At 46.2% G+C, this 18,221-nt stretch overlaps 1 protein-coding gene across 1 annotated transcript in view; it reads left to right on the forward strand.

Annotated features, from left to right (window-relative positions):
- KNL1 (kinetochore scaffold 1) overlaps positions 1-18,221 on the forward strand; it is a 629,191-nt gene that overhangs the window by 538,431 nt on the left and 72,539 nt on the right.

Below are 18,221 nucleotides of genomic sequence, written 5' to 3' on the forward strand. Positions count from 1 at the left end.
TTTGCTAAGCTACTAAACTTCATCTGTAAATTGGTTATTTTGCAGACTTATTATAAGAAAAAAAATTTTCAGAACCAGAGTCTCCTCATCTACTAGGATTTTTCTAATCATGATTCAGAAAAAGGAGGAAATTTGTCCCAATTTGTTCGAGACTTGCAAAGCTGAATGTGAAATTTGTTCTACTTTATTCAGCTAAGTTATGAGTTTGGTATAAGGACTCCATTCACGTTTTTGACACCAAAACTTTGGTGCAAAGCTTTCTCAGACAGTTGCAAAATGGCAAACACTAGCCTGTTTGTGTGTGAACAAGTACCAGTCAATGACTTTTCCAATATCCTTTATGACAACTATAATAGCGTTTTCTATGAGGTGGAGGTTTTTGACCAATGATTGTACTAGTTAGTTTGCTTAAAGTGAATATTCACATGCATTCTTAATGTCTGAGGTCGTTTCCTTCTTAATTACTTAATTAGCTTGTGCATTTAAAAATTACTTATTGAATTGGTGAAGGTTTTTTTTCAGCTAGTTTTTCAACAGAACAAGCCTCTAAAAATCCTCTCTATAAAAACGGAGCAGCTTGAACTCTTCAAAAACAAGTTGTCAGCCCTTTTTGCTGCCAATGTGATAAAATCTGTTTCAATATGACAAAAACCCCCAAAAAACAAGAGTTCTACTCCAAATACTTCCTCATGCCAAAGAAAACTTCTGGTCTCCATCCTATTTTGAATCTCTGAGATCTCAACAAGCCCCTGACAATGTTAAAATTCAGGATGAATGAGAGGGGCTGATGTCACGGACCAAGATGACTGCTTGAATTGTGAGCTCTGACTAGATGCAGCAAAATAGCCTATTAAATCAATATCTGCAGCAGAAAGACCTTCAAAAAGCTTGTGGCACGCAATCATAAATAGCAAATATAATTACTTGTCAAAAAATAGCAGAAATAAAGAGCTTTTTTGTTGCTGATAGAACAGCCCCTAAGCTTGTGGCGAAGATGAGATCCCAGGGTACGAGAATCCTCAGGCTCTGAGCGGACAGTGCAGATGTAAAAACTGGAGTAGGAGAAGTTTTGGCAATCTCGGAGCTCTGAGGGGACTTAAATTCAGAACCAGTATAAATTAGCAAAAAATGAGAGCTCACTGAGCAGGCTACAGAGGCGAGAGAAGCTGAAAAAGGGGCTAGAAACTGTGAATACGGATATAATGGACAAATTAGAAGGTCTAGAAAATAGATCCAGACATAATATAATTCAGGAGCTCCAAGAAATGAATGAATATGAATATAGCGTATTGACTGTACTAAAACTGAGCAAAGATTTGCTGTGGTCTGGGGAGGAGAATTCAGCTGATCCAGTGCAGATTTGGATAGAGTAAATGCATAGGGCATTGGACCCACAAAGGAATAATTTTCCTCGAGATGCAATTATATGCTTTCAGGAAGAGCAATGATAATTTGGGAAAAGTATAAGTTGGGGAGATATAACGACTTGTCACCTGCAACTCTTAAGCAAAGAAGAGATATGAAAGGGAATTATCCCAGGACAAGCAGGATGCTAGTCCTCACATATGGGTGACGTCACTGGATGGAGCCCTATCACGGAAAACTTTGTCAAAGTTTCTAGAAACTTTTTACTTTTACACTGAGCATGCCCAGCATGCCATGATCCCTCGAGCCACAGGGGTCTCCCTTCAGTCTTCGTTTTTCCACGCTGCAGTTAGCATCATGGTGAAGGAGCCCTGTGTGATTCCTCACACATCTACTGTGAGAGAAAAAAAGTTTTTAAAAAATCCCTACTCCACCGGCCGGTGAGTACAGTTTTTCCCGTTTTGATCCGGGTTAAAATCATTTTTTGGTCAGAAGGCCGTCAATGGCTATCTGGCCTTCATCATGACCACGGGCTTCAAAAAATGCCCGACGTGCCCTCGCACAATGTCGATCACCAACCCGCACATCGAGTGTGTTCTGTGCTTGGGAGAGTCGCACGATGTTTCTTCCTGCCCTTAATGTGCTGAAATGACCGCCAAGGGCAGGAGGGCCCAACAAGAAAAGATGGAACATCTTTCATATACAGCTTATACCATCGACGTCAACTCATTCGTCTCCGGCTGGAGCATCTAAAAGATTAGTCGTTCACAAACGTCACCCTGACGGCTCCGGAGACTGGCTATCATAGACTCCGACAGCGGCATCGGTGAAATCAACATCCAGGCTTGAAAAAACCACGGAACATAAACAAAAGCATTGTCATAGGCATCGATGGACATTGACGCCAGAAGTCTTATTGTTGCCGAGAGAGCCATCGCCGAAGAGGCTTCATCTACAAGAGCCATCAAGGCCTATTACTCCGAGGTATTCCCCACCTGCAAAGGTGCCGGGCATCGAGCCACCACAGGGACTTGTGGAAGTGCCGATGACGCCTTCTCTGCCACCACCTATAGCTGCTCTGACCTCACCAGCTATAAGGGAGTAACTGGACGGATTTATCCGCCAGGCAGTGAAAGAAGCTCTCCGGGATCTTCGTCCATTGACACCGCTGGAACCGATGCCGGTGCCATCACTGATGCCAATACCGGTACCAGACTTTTCAATATTCCAGTCACTGATATCAAAGCTCGATGCCCTGATTGGGGCTCTTCCAGTGCAGCCTATCACTACGATTTCTGTCGGTGACGATGAGGCCTCGGGGGCTTCTTTGCCTTCTAAACCCATGCCAGGGCCCTCCGGACTTTCTCGGCCGAGAATTCCGGTATCTCCATTGATGCCGTTCTTTTCCCCATCGATGCCTCCACAAAAGACACCGATGCCATTGATGCTTCCTCATACTTCTCCTCCAAGGCGCCCTCCATCAAACTCTTGGGATGACAGAGACACCGACACCTCTTCAGAGGACATCCTGTCTAAGCCGTCCCCACCTGAAGACAGGAAAAAGTCACCCCCCAGAGGACTTATCTTTTACCAATTTTGTAAAGGACATGGCTGACACTATTCCCTTTCAACTAGTGTCAGAAGAAGATACCAGACAAAAGACCTTAGAGGTTCTACAGTTTGTGGACCCTCCTAAGGAGGTACTAGCAATTCTGGTACATGAAGTCCTAGTAGAATTGCAACAGAGGCTATGGGAACACCCATGCTCAGTACCACCGGTTAACAAAAGGATGGATACCACCTATCTGGTGCAGCACATCCCTGGTTATCAGAGGGCCTAACTTCAACACCAATCTGTGGTGGTAGAATCCGCCCAGAAACTCATTCATCAACTCCGCCTGGCAAAGAACAAAAGTTCTTAGACACTCTAGGCAGAAAAGTCTTTCAAGGCTCAATGCTTGTTTCCAGAATAGCGTCATATCAACTATATATGACGCAGTATCAGCACAACCTCTGGAAACAGATGCAACAACTATCTGAGACTTTGCCTCAACAGTATCAGGACTCAGTAAATGACATCATTCGCAAAAGTTTGGAAGCAGGTAAGCACGAGGTCCTTGCTGCCTATGACAGTTTTGAGACCTCTTCACGGGTAGCTGCAACTGGTATCCATGCACGTCGTTGGGCCTGGCTCAAAGCTTCTGACCTCAAGCCTGAGGTTCAAGAGAAGCTAGCAGATCTGCCTTGGTTTGGTGATAACCTTTTTGGAACACGAGTTCAGGACGCAGTAGCTCAGCTCAAGGAACACTCTGAAACTCTGTGTCAATTATCTGCTATCCCACAAGATAGTTCCTCTGCTCCATGTTGCACAGCACGGAAGGACACCAGAAAGACCTACTATAGACCATGTAGGTGCTATCCACCAGCTCCCCGTGGTAGTGTCCAGACCAGTGCAAAGAACCCAGCCTAGACAACCGAGAGCTTCTAGGCCTCAACCTCCTCCTCAAACCGGCCCGGCATCAGGCTTTTGAAAACCATCCAGAGGACAGCAACCATTCCACCAACCCAAACCCAGAGTTACCAGTGGGAGGTTGGGTCTCTCTCTCTCTTTCAGCCCCATTGGTCAAACATCACAACAGATCAATGGGTGCTATCAATTATAACGCAAGGTTACCATCTGAATTTTCTCACAGCAAAGCAAACAGAATTTTGGGAATTATTAGAAAAGGAATGGTGAATAAAACGGAAAATGTCATAATGCCTCTGTATCGCTCCATGGTGAGACCGCACCTTGAATACTGTGTACAATTCTGGTCGCCACATCTCAAAAAAGATATAATTGCGATGGAGAAGATACAGAGAAGGGCTACCAAAATGATAAGGGGAATGGAACAGCTCCCCTATGAGGAAAGACTAAAGAGGTTAGGACTTTTCAGCTTGGAGAAGAGACGACTGAGGGGGGATATGATAGAGGTGTTTAAAATCATGAGAGGTCTAGAACGGGTAGATGTGAATCTGTTATTTACTCTTTCGGATAGTAGAAAGACTAGGGGGCACTCCATGAAGTTAGCATGGGGCACATTTAAAACTAATCGGAGAAAGTTCTTTTTTACTCAACGCACAATTAAACTCTGGAATTTGTTGCCAGAGGATGTGGTTAGTGCAGTTAGTATAGCTGTTTTTAAAAAAGGATTGGATAAGTTCTTGGAGGAGAAGTTCATTACCTGCTATTAAGTTCACTTAGAGAATAGCCACTGCCATTAGCAATGGTAACATGGAATAGACTTAGTTTTTGGGTACTTGCCAGGTTCATATGGCCTGGATTGGCCACTGTTGGAAACAGGATGCTGGGCTTGATGGACCCTTGGTCTGACCCAGTATGGCATTTTCTTATGTTTTCTTATGTTCTTATGTACCAAAAGACTCCCCACCAAAGTCTCTTTGGATAAACAAGGATCATATCACTCTTCTGCAAGCAGAATTATCCACCCTTCTGAGAGCCAGGGCCGAGGAACCAGTTCCCCGACCTCAGCAGGGCAGAAGATTCTACTCTCGTTATTTCCTCATTCCAAAGAAAACAGGAGGCCTACGTCCCATCCTAGACCTCCGAAATCTCAACAAATTTCTACGGAAAGAGAAGTTCAGAATGGTCTCCGTAAGCACCATGCTTACCCTTCTTCAAACAGGAGACTGGCTCTGTTCTCTGGATCTGCAAGACGCTTACACTCACGTTCCAATATTACCTCCTTATCGCAAGCTTCTGCGTTTCCTGGTAGTTCATCAGCCTTTCCAATACCGGGTTCTGCCATTCGGACTTGCCTCAGCACCCCGAGTATTCACAAAGTGTCTAGCAGTAGCAACGGCTCATTTGCACAAGGAAAGTGTACTCGTTTTTCCTTACCTAGATGACTGGCTCATCAGAAGCCAATCACAGCAAGGAGCTCTTGCTTCTCTCAGGCTCACAATCAATCTGCTCCACTCGCTGGGATTTCTAATCAATTTCTAATCAAAAATCCCACCTCATCCCATCTCACCTACTGCAATTCATCGGAGCAGAGTTGAACACCATAATATCAAGAGCCTTCCTCCCGGAATACCGGGCAGAGACACTCTCCTCATTAGCAAACTCTCTGCGCTTAAAGAAACAGGCGACAGCACATCAGTTTCTAACTCTGCTCGGCCTCTTGGCCTCCACAGTTCATGTCACTCCTATGGCCAGGTTAGCCATGAGAATAACCCAATGGACATTAAGATCACAGTGGATACAAGCCATTCAACCACTGTCATCCCCAGTTCAAATAACCCACCAACTACGTTCATCTCTCCTCTGGTGGGCAAACAAGAACAACTTGCGCAAAGGCCTACCTTGTCAACAACCAGTTCCACAAGTAACTTTAACTACAGATGCATCCACCTTAGGTTGGGGAGCTCACACAGACAATCTCCAAACTCAAGGTACTTGGACAAAACTCGAAGCAACATTTCAAATCAATTTCCTGGAGCTTCGAGGTATACGTTATGCTCTACATGCGTTCAAGGACGGCCTTTCACACAAGATTGTTCTGATACAAACGGACAACACAGTTACCATGTGGTACCTGAACAAACAGGGAGGTACGGGCTCATATCTCCTTTGTCAAAAGCCGCACAGATTTGGGACTGGGCTCTGACACCTTCCATGTTTCTCCAGGCCACTTATCTGGTGGACATTCACAACGTAGTGGCAGACCGTCTCCGTTGTCAATTCCAACCTCACAAGTGGTCCTTGGATCCCTTAATAGCGACCAGGATATTTCAACTTTGGCGTCAACCAACGATGGACCTCTTTGCATCCAAACTGAATCACAAAGTGGACAACTTTTGCTCCCTGCACAAGCAGAGAAATCAATTAGCCAGGGACGCCTTTGCTCGCCCCTAGAATTCAGGTCTTCTATACGCATATCCCCCGGTACCACTAATAACCAAGACTCTAGTGAAGCTACAACAGGACAAGGGATCCATGATCCTCATAGCTCCGTATTGGCCTCGACAAATGTGGTTCCCCATGCTTCTGGACCTCTCGATCAGGAACCTGATTCTCCTGGGTATAGCTCCCACACTCATAACTCAGGATCAGGGCAGGTTGCGCCATCCCAACCTTCAATCCCTATCTCTAACAGCCTGGATATTGAAAGTTTGATCTTGCAACCACTCAATCTTTCAACTAATGTCTCTCAAGTGCTTGTAGCTTCACGTAAGCCTTCCACACGAAAAAACTACAGTTCGAAGTGGAAAAGATTCACCTCGTGGTGTGCACAGAAAAGTACTGACCCCTTTTCCTGCCCCATAACATCTTTGTTAGACTATCTCTGGCACTTTTCAGACTCTGGTCTTCAGACCTCGTCAGTAAAGGTACATCTAAGTGCTGTCTCAGCTTACCATCATACAATAGGGGATGCACCAATATCAGCGCAACCCCTTGTCAGTAGGTTTATGAGAGGTTTAATTCACCTTAAACCCCCGTTACGGCCACCAGTCACAGAATGGGACCTTAATGTAGTACTAATAAGACTCATGCATTCTCCTTTTGAACCCATGGATTCCTGCAATATTAAATTTCTTACATGGAAAGTTCTCTTCTTAGTAGCTATTACATCTGCTAGAAAGGTTAGTGAGTTACAAGCACTTGTCACATACTCACTCTACACAAGGTTCTTACATGACCGAGCGTACTCCATACTCACCCTAAATTCCTTCCCAAGGTAGTTACGGAATTCCACTTGAATCAGTCCATAGTCTTGCCAACATTCTTCCCAAGATCTCTCTCACCAGGGTGAGAGGGTTTTACACACCTTGGACTGTAAACATGCACGTGCATATTACCTAGATCGCACTGCAGTCCATAGGAAATCCACTCAACGTTTTGTTTCTTATGATAAGAACAAACTGAGTAAAGCAGTGGACAAGCTCTCTCCAACTGGCTAGCAGATTGTATAGAGTTCTGCTATGAAAAAGCAGGCCTTCCTCTCCAAGGGCGAGTAAAGACGCACTCTGTAAGAGCAATGTCAGCCTCAGCAGCACACTATTGTTCAGTGCCAATAGCTGATATATGTAAAGCTGCAACATGGAGTTCTCTTCACACCTTTGCAGCTCATTACTGTTTGGACAAAGAAGGACGACAAGATTCAGCCTACGGACAATCTGTCTTAAAGAACTTGTTTCCAGCATAATCCCAACTCCTTCTGCATCCAACCTGCTGTGATTTTAGGCTGCCTCAATTTTTTCCAACTGCACTCTAATTGTTGTGCCCATTGCACAAGTTGTTTGCTGTTGGTCCACTACAAAATGACTCAGCCTGTAGCTTGCTAATCACCCATATGTGAGGACTAGCATCCTGCTTGTCCTGGGATAAAGCAAAATTGCTTACCTTGTAATAGGTGTTATCCCAGGACAGCAGGATGTACTCCTCACGAAACCATCCACCACCCCGCGGAGTTGGGTCTGATACGTTTTATCATTTTATTTTTGCTAACGCTTATTGCTATACATTGAGACTGAAGGGAGACCCCTGTGGCTCGAGGGATCTGGGCATGCTCAGTGGGCTCAGTGTGCCAGTCAAACGTTTCTAGAAACTTTGACAGAATGTTTTCCGTGATAGGGCTCCGTCCAGTGACGTCACCCATATGTGAGGACTACATCCTGCTGTCCTGGGATAACACCTATTACAAGGTAAGCAATTTTGTTTTACTGCAAAGCTCAAAAGTACAAATGTGAGAGATAGATGGCTTTTTTCCATTTTGGCTGGCATTTACTATAATCGGCTCAACCTTCAGAGTTAGAGACCAATGCAGCTCTAAAGAAAGCAGGTATTGGAGTGGTTCCAACAGAGGAAATGTACGTGGCTAATAAAATGATAGTGATGCCACTCCCACAAAAAACTTTTTTTAAATTTTTATTCATTTTCATCTACATTTAAGTAATCACTCTTACTTTCAGAAAAATCAGAGATACATGGGCATATGTCTTTAACACATTAATTCAACAATAGTTAGTCATCAATAATATCCATTAAGGAAATACTCCAGAAAACTAAACAAACTTAAATGAATCATATACCCATGAATCATATACCCATGCCCCCTCAATAAAGGTAATAAAGAAACAGAGGGGGGATGAAACTTTGGGAGTTAACAATGAAAATTAATATAAAGAAACAGGCTTACGTATCCAACCTTATAATAACTATGTACTTTCAGAGACTAGATTGTAACTAAGGATTGGGTAGTTATGTTCCTGGCGTTTATAAAGGACTTTAATTGCTCTGGTATGGAAAAAATGAAGGATTCATCATGCGCTCTTACCAAACATTTGCATGGATATCTCAATAGGAAATTATAGCCAAGAGATATTACTTGAGGCTTTAACACTAAAAATTCACGACGTCTCTCCTGTGTAGCACGGGTAAAGTCAGGATAAATTCTGACTTGCTGAGAGAAGAAACTAGTTGAGATATTTTTAAAATATCTCTGCATTAATTGGTTCAAGTCAGCCTCATTAAAAAAAAGTTACTAACAGGGTTCCTCGTTCATAAACTTCTTCTACTGAACTCTCTAAGAACTGAGTTAAATTCTCTAAAACCTCTGGCTGGTTTTGGTTATTTCTCACATTAGATGTTATAGGCACGAAAATCAACTTATTCACTACAGGGGTTTTTTGTTCTTCAAACTTAATTTCTACCATATACTTTTTCAAAGTTATAAGAAAATCTTGACCTAAAACTTTAGGGAAATTTAACAAGCGTAAGTTCAATCTCCTATTATAGTTTTCTAGTTGTTCTAACCTCCTGCTGGTATTATTAAAATCCTTTATAAGTTTTATTACACAGTCAGAGTTTTTAGACATTGAAGATGCCACTTTTCCAATCTGTTCTTTTGATTCAGAGGATTGCTTCTCCACTTTTTCCTCCAGTACTTCAATTTTGATTTTCAACGCTTCAATTCAGACCCTTGTTCCTTGTGGCACTGGCCTAAACCGACCATTAAGTCCCATAACGCTTCAAGTGTTACAACCTCTGGTCTAGGTGGAATATGGAAGGACTCACCCAAATCTTCCAAATGGGCTGAGACCCCTTCCTCCGTTGCTGTCCCTGGCATTCTCACAGGACAAGCAGGATGTTAGTCCTCACAAATGGGTGACATCGAGGATGGAGCCCAACCACGGAAAACTTCTGTCAAAGTTTCAGGAACTTTGACTGGCCCCTACTGGACATGCCCAGCACGGCACTAACCCTGCAGCCAGCAGGGGTCTCCCTTCAGTCTTCTTTTTTCCACGCAGCAGTAGCCACGAGGTAGAAGAGCTCTTAACCACGTTCCTGACAGGAATTTCAAAAAACTTAATTTTGAAGAAAATTTGCCCCACAGGGGTCTCCCTTCGACAAATTTTCGGTCCGCGGAACTTCGGTAAGTTTTTGCCGTTGTTTGGTCGACTTCTGTCGAGTTTGGCCCTTGAGGCCTGTTGTCAGTCGACAGTCCCGCGGCTAAATTTTTGGCCTTTCGCCATGGCGTCGGGGTTCCGTCGGTGTCCGGACTGTACCCAAACTATGTCAATCACAGACCCTCATAGAGTCTGTGTTTTGTGTTTAGGGAGCGAGCATGATGTTCTGACTTGCACCAAATGTGCCCTAATGACACCAAAGGGTCGCAAGGCCAGAATGGAGAAGATGGGGCTCCTCTTCCAAGCTCGTACCCCAACGCCATCGATTGCATCGACGTCATCGGAACCGGCACCGTCTAGGTCTCATCATCATCGACAACCCTTCGGTGACTGTCCGCCATCGATGACTTTGCGGCCATCGACTCCCGTTCCTTCCCCTGATGATCGAGGGGATCGGAAGGAAAAACATCGCCATCGACGTCATAAGTCTCGGCCTGTCGAGGAATCGACGTCATCGACCTCAGCACCGACCGAGCCACCGCCAAAAAAGTCTCGATCAGAAGTGGCACCATCCACCACCATCCACTACTGTTCCGCAGGCACCGAGGCAACCCTCACCCCCTCAGGGTTTGGGAGCCGTGATCCCACCGGTGACGGTGGTCCCTCCGGCTCAGCCTCAGCCTCCCTCTCCCGTCGAGCCGGGTCTTGTTACCCCTGGTCTCCAGGTAGAACTGGACCGGCTGGTCCAGGAGGCCATCGACAAGGTGATGCTACGGTTCCAGACTCCTCCAGCACCGACTCCGGCACCGAGAGTGGAACCGGTCACCGAGCCAATTGCAGCAGCACTGGCACCGCTGCTACACCGCATGGAGGCGCTCATGACAGCCCTTCCACCGGTGATACCTCAGTCACCGACACCGGTAAGACCGCTGTCACCGACAGGTTTATCATCAAGCGGAGAAACACCGTATCGAATTCCCCCTTCGGGAATTGTTCAATCGATGCCAGGTCGTCCCTCGCCACTGATTTCTTCTTCGGGGGCGATACGCACCTCTGCTCCACCGAGGTTTCCGATGCCGACACAGATTCCATCGAGATCGACACCAGTTCCCTCGATGCCTACACCAGCATCGATACCAGCACCGATTCCTTCGAGGATTTTCTCGATGCCCCCGGTGATTCCAATCGATATTTCGGAACCTCAACCTGGGCCTTCAGGTGTTCAGCCCCCTCGAGGTCCTGCAGGTCATCATCCAGATCCCTATGATACTTGGGGTGATGATACCTCTACCGACACCGATGATTTGCCTTCACTGCCCTCTCCTGCGGAGAGTAGAAAGTGTTCTCCCCCTGAGGACCTCTCTTTCATAAATTTTGTGAAGGAAATGTCAGACTTGGTCCCATTCCAACTTCAATCTGAGCAAGATGACAGGCACCAGATGATGGAATTGCTCCAATTTTTGGATGCCCCAAAAGTCATCACTTCTATTCCCATTCACCAGGTTTTCCTAGACCTTCTTAAAAAGAATTGGGAATCTCCTGGATCTGTTTCCCCGGTCAACAAAAAAGCTGACTCTACATATCTTGTACAGTCAGCACCTGGTTTTCAAAAACCTCAGTTAGACCATCATTCTGTAGTCGTAGAATCAGCTCAAAAGAAAGCTAAGCGACTAAAACCACACTCTTCCATACCTCCTACTAAGGAAAACAAATTCCTAGATAGTATAGGTAGGAAGGTATATCATGGAGCTATGCTGATTTCCAGAATAGCTTCTTATCAACTTTATATGACTCAATATAATAGGGTCCTTCTGAAACAGATGCAGGAATATACTGATGCCTTGCCTGAGCAGTTCCAGCCACAGCTTCAATCCCTTTTAAATAAAGGGTTTGAAGCTGGGAAGCATGAAATACGAACAGCCTATGATATCTTTGATGCTTCCACTAGAATTTCTGCTACAGCCATCTCTGCCAAACGTTGGGCTTGGCTTAAATCATCCGACCTTCGTCCAGAAGTTCAGGACAGGCTCTCTGATTTACCCTGCCTAGGGGATAATTTGTTTGGTGAGCAAATCCAACAAATTGTTGCTGAATTGAAGGATCATCATGAGACACTTAAACAGCTCTCATCCATTCCTTCTGACTTGCCTTCTAAACAACCCTTTAGAAAGGACTCCAAAAAGTCTTTCTTTAGGCCACGAAAGTATTATCCCCCATCAGCAAAACCTAGGCCTGCACGGTCTTACCATAAGACTCAGCCTCGCCAGGCTCGTAAACAAAAACCTGCACCAGCTCCACAACCGGGCCCTGCGGCGGGTTTTTGACTTTCACTTGGAGAGCAGTTGCCAAACCCCTCTTCCAGCCATACCGGTAGGAGGGCGGCTGTGCCACTTCCTAGAAAAGTGGCATCAAATCACCACAGATCAATGGGTGATAGCAATCATTGCACAGGGTTACCACCTCAACTTCCTATCCCTTCCTGCCGACTCCCCACCTCTGCAGGCGTGGAGACTCACCGATCACTCTGTTCTTTTAGAGCAGGAAGTTTCTCTTCTCCTACAGTCAAACGCTATAGAACCCGTTCCTCCCTTACAGCAAGGTCTCGGGTTCTACTCCAGGTACTTCCTGATACCAAAAAAGTCAGGGGGACTTCGTCCAATCCTGGACCTACGGGCCCTGAACAAGTACCTTTCCAAGGAGATGTTCAAGATGGTAACCCTGGGCTCGTTGCTCCCTCTGCTGCAAAGAGGGGATTGGCTATGCTCTCTAGAACTGAAAGACGCATATACCCACATTGCGATCACAGAATCTCATCGCAAATACCTGCGTTTTCTAGTAGGCCGAAACCATTACCAATACCGAGTACTACCTTTCGGCCTGGCGTCCGCACCACAAGTCTTTACCAAATGCCTTGTGGTGGTAGCAGCATTCCTCAGGAAGGAAGGTGTCCACGTCTACCCCTACCTGGACGATTGGTTAATCAGGGCCCCAACCCAGCAAATAGCTCAGTCCTCCCTGACTCTAACAATTCAAACTCTGCTTTCTCTAGGGTTTCTTGTCAATTATGAGAAATCCTACTTAGTCCCATCTCAGACCTTATCCTTCATTGGGGCAGACTTGGACATCTTACAGGCAAAAGCCTTCCTTCCTCATCAACGGGCAAAGACTCTGGTGTCCTTAGCTCGCCAACTGCAGTCTCAACAAACCTCAACAGCTCGCCAATTCCTAGTTCTACTGGGACACATGGCCTCCTCGGTTCATGTGACTCCCATGGCCCGCCTAGCCATGAGAGTCATGCAATGGACTCTGAGATCCCAATGGACCCAAGCTGTTCAGCCTCTGTCCTCCATTGTTCGCATCACCAATGCACTCCGTCTGTCTCTTCCCTGGTGGACCAATCAAGTCAACCTCCTACAGGGTTTGCCTTTTCTTCCACCAGATCCTCAGCTAATCCTCACCACCGACGCTTCCAACATCGGTTGGGGAGCCCATGTAAACAATCTACAAACTCAAGGATTCTGGTCACCAGAGGAAGCCAAACACCAGATAAATTTCCTGGAGCTGCGAGCGATCCGCTACGCTCTCAGGACTTTTCAAGATTGCCTCTCGAATCACACAATCTTAATTCAGACAGACAACCAGGTGGCCATGTGGTACATAAACAAGCAGGGAGGCACAGGCTCCTTCCTTCTATGTCAGGAAGCTGCGCAGATTTGGGCGGAAGCCCTCTCCCGCTCCATGTACCTCAGGGCCACCTACCTACCGGGAGTAGACAATGTATTGGCAGACCGGCTGAGCCGTGTCTTCCAACCACACGAGTGGCCTCTCAATCCTTTGGTAGCGACCTCTCTGTTTCACAAGTGGGGTTATCCCCACATAGACCTCTTTGCGTCCCCTCAGAACCACAAAGTGGACAATTACTGCTCTCTCATTCGCAGCCAGCACTCTCGGCCGAGGGATGCATTCTCCCTCACGTGGACAACCGGTCTGCTCTATGCATTCCCTCCACTTCCTCTTCTTTCGAAGACTCTCGTGAAGCTGCGTCAGGACAGGGGAACCATGATCCTGATAGCGCCGCACTGGCCACGCCAAGTGTGGTTTCCCATACTCCAGGATCTCTCCATCCGCAGGCACATTCCTCTGGGAAAGGACCCGCATCTGCTCACTCAAAACGACGGATGCCTCCTCCATCCCAACCTACAAGCCTTGTCCCTGATGGCATGGATGTTGAAAGGTTAGTCCTTCAGCCATTCAACCTTTCAGATTCAGTTTCTCGTGTCCTGATAGCTTCACGAAAGCCTTCCACAAGGAAATCTTACTTATACAAATGGAAAAGGTACACATCATGGTGCACTTCTCAGTCCCTTGATCCCCTTTCCTGTCCAATCTCTAAATTCTTGGACTATTTATGGCATCTATCAGAATCAGGTCTAAAGACCTCTTCCATTAGAATGCATGTCAGTGCGGTAGCCACCTTCCATAAAGGTATCGGGGGTGTCCCTATCTCAGTACAACCTCTGGTAACACGCTTTCTTAAAGGCTTGCTCCATTTGAAGCCACCTTTACGTCCTCCGGCCCCATCTTGGGATCTTAATCTGGTTCTTGGTCGTCTTATGAAACCACTTTTCGAACCTCTGCACTCCTGTGACCTAAAATATCTCACATGGAAAGTGTTATTCCTTTTAGCTATCACTTCAGCTCGCAGGGTTAGTGAATTACAGGCCCTAGTTACCTATCCGCCTTACACTAAACTCCTGCAGGATCGGGCGGTACTCCGCACTCACCCTAAGTTTTTACCTAAGGTAGTTTCGGAGTTTCATATCAATCAATCCATCATACTACGTATTTTCTTTCCCAGGCCCCACTCCTACTCCGGGGATAAGACTCTGCATACCCTAGACTGTAAACGGGCTCTAGCTTTTTATCTAGACCGTACAGTTTCTCACAGGAAGAGCACTCAATTATTCGTCTCTTTCCATCCTAACAAGTTAGGACAACCTGTGGGTAAGCAGGCTCTTTCCTCCTGGTTGGCGGACTGCATTTCCTTTTGCTACGAGCAAGCTGGCATTCCTTTCCAAGACCGTGTTAAAGCACACTCTGTGAGGGCCATGGCGACTTCAGTAGCACACCTTCGATCGGTGCCGCTTCCTGACATCTGCAAAGCTGCAACCTGGAGTTCCCTCCATACCTTTGCAGCCCACTATTGTTTGGATAAAGCTGGAAGATAGGATTCCATCTTCGGCCAATCTGTCTTGCGTAACCTTTTTCCAACTTGATGTACCAACACCCTTCCACCTCCCGGTTGGGTGCGGATGTCCTTACCAAATTCCTTCCCAGTTGTTGTGCCTGTTGCACGCCGTTGGGTACATTTGGTGCAAGTCAGGACATCCTCAGCTCGGTACTCACCCATTTGTGAGGACAACCATCCTGCTTGTCCTGTGAGAAAGCAAATGTTGCTTACCTGATATAACAGGTGTTCTCACAGGACAGCAGGATGTTAGTCCTCACGAAACCCGCCCGCCACCCCGCGGTGTTGGGTTCCTTTTTATTTTATCTTTTCGGCACTGCCTGTAGCTTTGAAAACAAGACTGAAGGGAGACCCCTGCTGGCTGCAGGGTTAGTGCCGTGCTGGGCATGCCCAGTAGGGGCCAGTCAAAGTTCCTGAAACTTTGACAGAAGTTTTCCGTGGTTGGGCTCCATCCTCGATGTCGCCCATTTGTGAGGACTAACATCCTGCTGTCCTGTGAGAACACCTGTTACATCAGGTAAGCAACATTTGCTTTCTCACCGCTCCAGCCAGCACTCCAGATTCACCATCCGGCGTTGACGTCAGGAAACAAGCTCTAGCTCTGCTGTTCAGGTCCTCTGCCTGCGGCAGCTCGGTGCTTTGACCAGGCAGGACCTCTCTCAAGCCCCTACCATCCGGAGTCTCACAACCGACGTCATCCTTCGGCGCCCCGGGCGAGGGAGAGGAGCCAGACAATCTCGGGACCTGAGGAGGTTGACGGTACAGAGGGCTTAAGGTCACCTCCCCAAATGTTTCCCTCGCTCCCTCGAGGTTAATCACAGTGGGGATTTCGCCCTCTTTTTCCGAGGTTGGAGTAAAGCGGTAGGACGTAATCAGTCTCTGGGAGGAGGGCATAGCGGCTTCGGTGGGGTATAAGCGCACTTTACCCTTTCTTTTTGCAGGCAGCTTTACAGGAAAACTGTCCTCCGGTCTATCTTACGCCGCCGCCATCTTGTCCCCCCCCCAAAAAAAACAACTTTTTAAAATGGCAGAGTCCTGACTGCAAGCAAGTGAGGGGCTAAGATACGAAAAGCTGAAACATTTTGAACAGCTTGGAGGAAGTGACTGAGCTTGACTATAGGCTGAAGATTATAAACTGTGAACTGTGTTTGAGTAAATGCTAAATATTAGATGAGGTCTTACTGTCTTCTCATTTTTCTTTCCTGTTTTGAATATGAAGTTTCTGATAGAGAGGGTAGGAGAGGGAGAAGTACAAAAAGGAAGGCTTAAAATAAGCTTGGGGTGCATCTGATTGGTAAGGTTAATCCTCTATAGGGATTATCTGCTGAAGGGCAGGGAGGCAGACATGCTAAGGAAGAAATCAGGGCTTAACGAGTGGGGGTGAGGAAAGTGGAGATTTTCACAATGGGGTGGACTTACAGTGGGTTGAGGAGAATAGGGAAGTTGGGATAATGGGCAGTGGGAGGGGATGGGAGAGTTCAATAATTCATTAATAATGTGAGGTCCATGATGGGGCATGAATGCAAAGAATAAAGATAGTGAGGTCCATATTCAGAAGCATTTAGCCAGATAACACAGAAGTTATCCGGCTAAATGAAGATTTGGACACTTATATGGCTAAATTGTAGCCAGATAAGAGCATTCCAGGGGCATAACTTGGAGAAGTTGTTAGCTGGATAACTTATCTGGCTAACTCTTGCTGACCCATAAACCTGTCCTAAAGTTAGCCAGATAAACTTAGCCAGCTAACTAGCCGAGCCACACAGCAACTGAATATAGACCTCTACATATTTAAATGTGAAAGGATTGAATACAATCATGAAAAGGCAGCTGCTTTTCTAAGAAGCTACTCACATGCTGCAATTGTTAATTCAAGAGACACATCTGCAGCAGGTGGATGAGTTTGGCAGCATAGGACTTTTGCTCCAGTAGTCATAGCATCTAACCCTGAGAAAAGAAAATAGTGTGGGGTAGGGGTAATTAGAAAAGATTTGAATGTTAATATACTTGAAGTTAAAAGGGATGGGGTGGAAGATTTTTATATCAGCATTTGGGCAGGTCATTCCCAATGAGTGGGTTATGCACCTCTGCCAGCAGATGAAGAAGGTGCAAAAGCTGACATCACAGCTATATAATCCTGCTCTGGCATCAGGCCACCAGTATTCTTAGTCTCCAGCAGATGGTAGATATGCATTTCCGTTTGGGGGACTGCCTATGAGTTTAAAAAAAATAAAAAAGAAGAAAAGTTGGAAAGGAGATACTGGAAAGACGGAATGTCTATATAGCACCACTTGCCTCCTGAGGCGATATCGTGCAGTCCCTCCCTCAGAGTGCCTCAGTCCGGTAACCTTGAATGGCGTAGACCTAAAATTTGATTTATTAATTTAGATGTTTTATATACCGTCGTCCCAAGTGAGAATCACTAGATCACAACAGTTTACAAAATTAGTTACAGGCAAAGAGAGGCTCGGTGGTGAAGGCTTTAGCCATCTTCCTTCGTAGCCGGGACCCATTCCTGCTCTCAACCAGAGAGGGCTGAGCTCAGGTAAAAGTTTTTCTTATTTCAAAATAAAAAAGAAAAACAGCATAGAAAAGGAAGCAAGCAGGAGAAAGGGTCTATAACCTTGGTTTCTCCTAGGACAAGAAAGATGGTAGTCCTCACATGTGGGTGACATTATCCGATGGAGACCGGCACGGAAAACCTTTGTCAAAGTTTCTAGCAGCTTTGACCAGCACACTGAGCATGTCCAGCATGCCACTATCTGCGCGTCCACGCGAAGTCCCCCTTCAGTGTCTTCTCTTCCGCAATGCAGTTGCCTCACAGTTCATGGAGCTCTTCCTTTCTCTTGTTTTTCTTGACAGTATAGAGTCTTTTTCCTGTTTTTTCTCGTCTGGTCCCCCTTCGCAGTCAGTGCCTCCTCAGTGTGGTAGGTTTTTGCTGCCTTTTTGTCATTCTTGTGGTCAATTCCCAACTTCTCGCCTCACAGTGACCGCTGGTCATTGACCACACACCAGGTGTTTTTTCATGGCGTCAATCGGTTTTAGTCTGTGCCCCCAATACTTGCGGACCATGACTATTACGGATCTGCATGAGGTTTGCATCCTCTGCCTTGGGCCTCGCACGAAGTCCATGGGTGTCTCTGTGTGACCAGATGACTCCTAAAGGCCATTAGGCGCGCCTCGATTAGATGGAGAA

The sequence above is a fragment of the Rhinatrema bivittatum genome, chromosome 4 (genome assembly GCF_901001135.1).
Source record: "Rhinatrema bivittatum chromosome 4, aRhiBiv1.1, whole genome shotgun sequence".
Taxonomy (NCBI): domain Eukaryota; kingdom Metazoa; phylum Chordata; class Amphibia; order Gymnophiona; family Rhinatrematidae; genus Rhinatrema; species Rhinatrema bivittatum.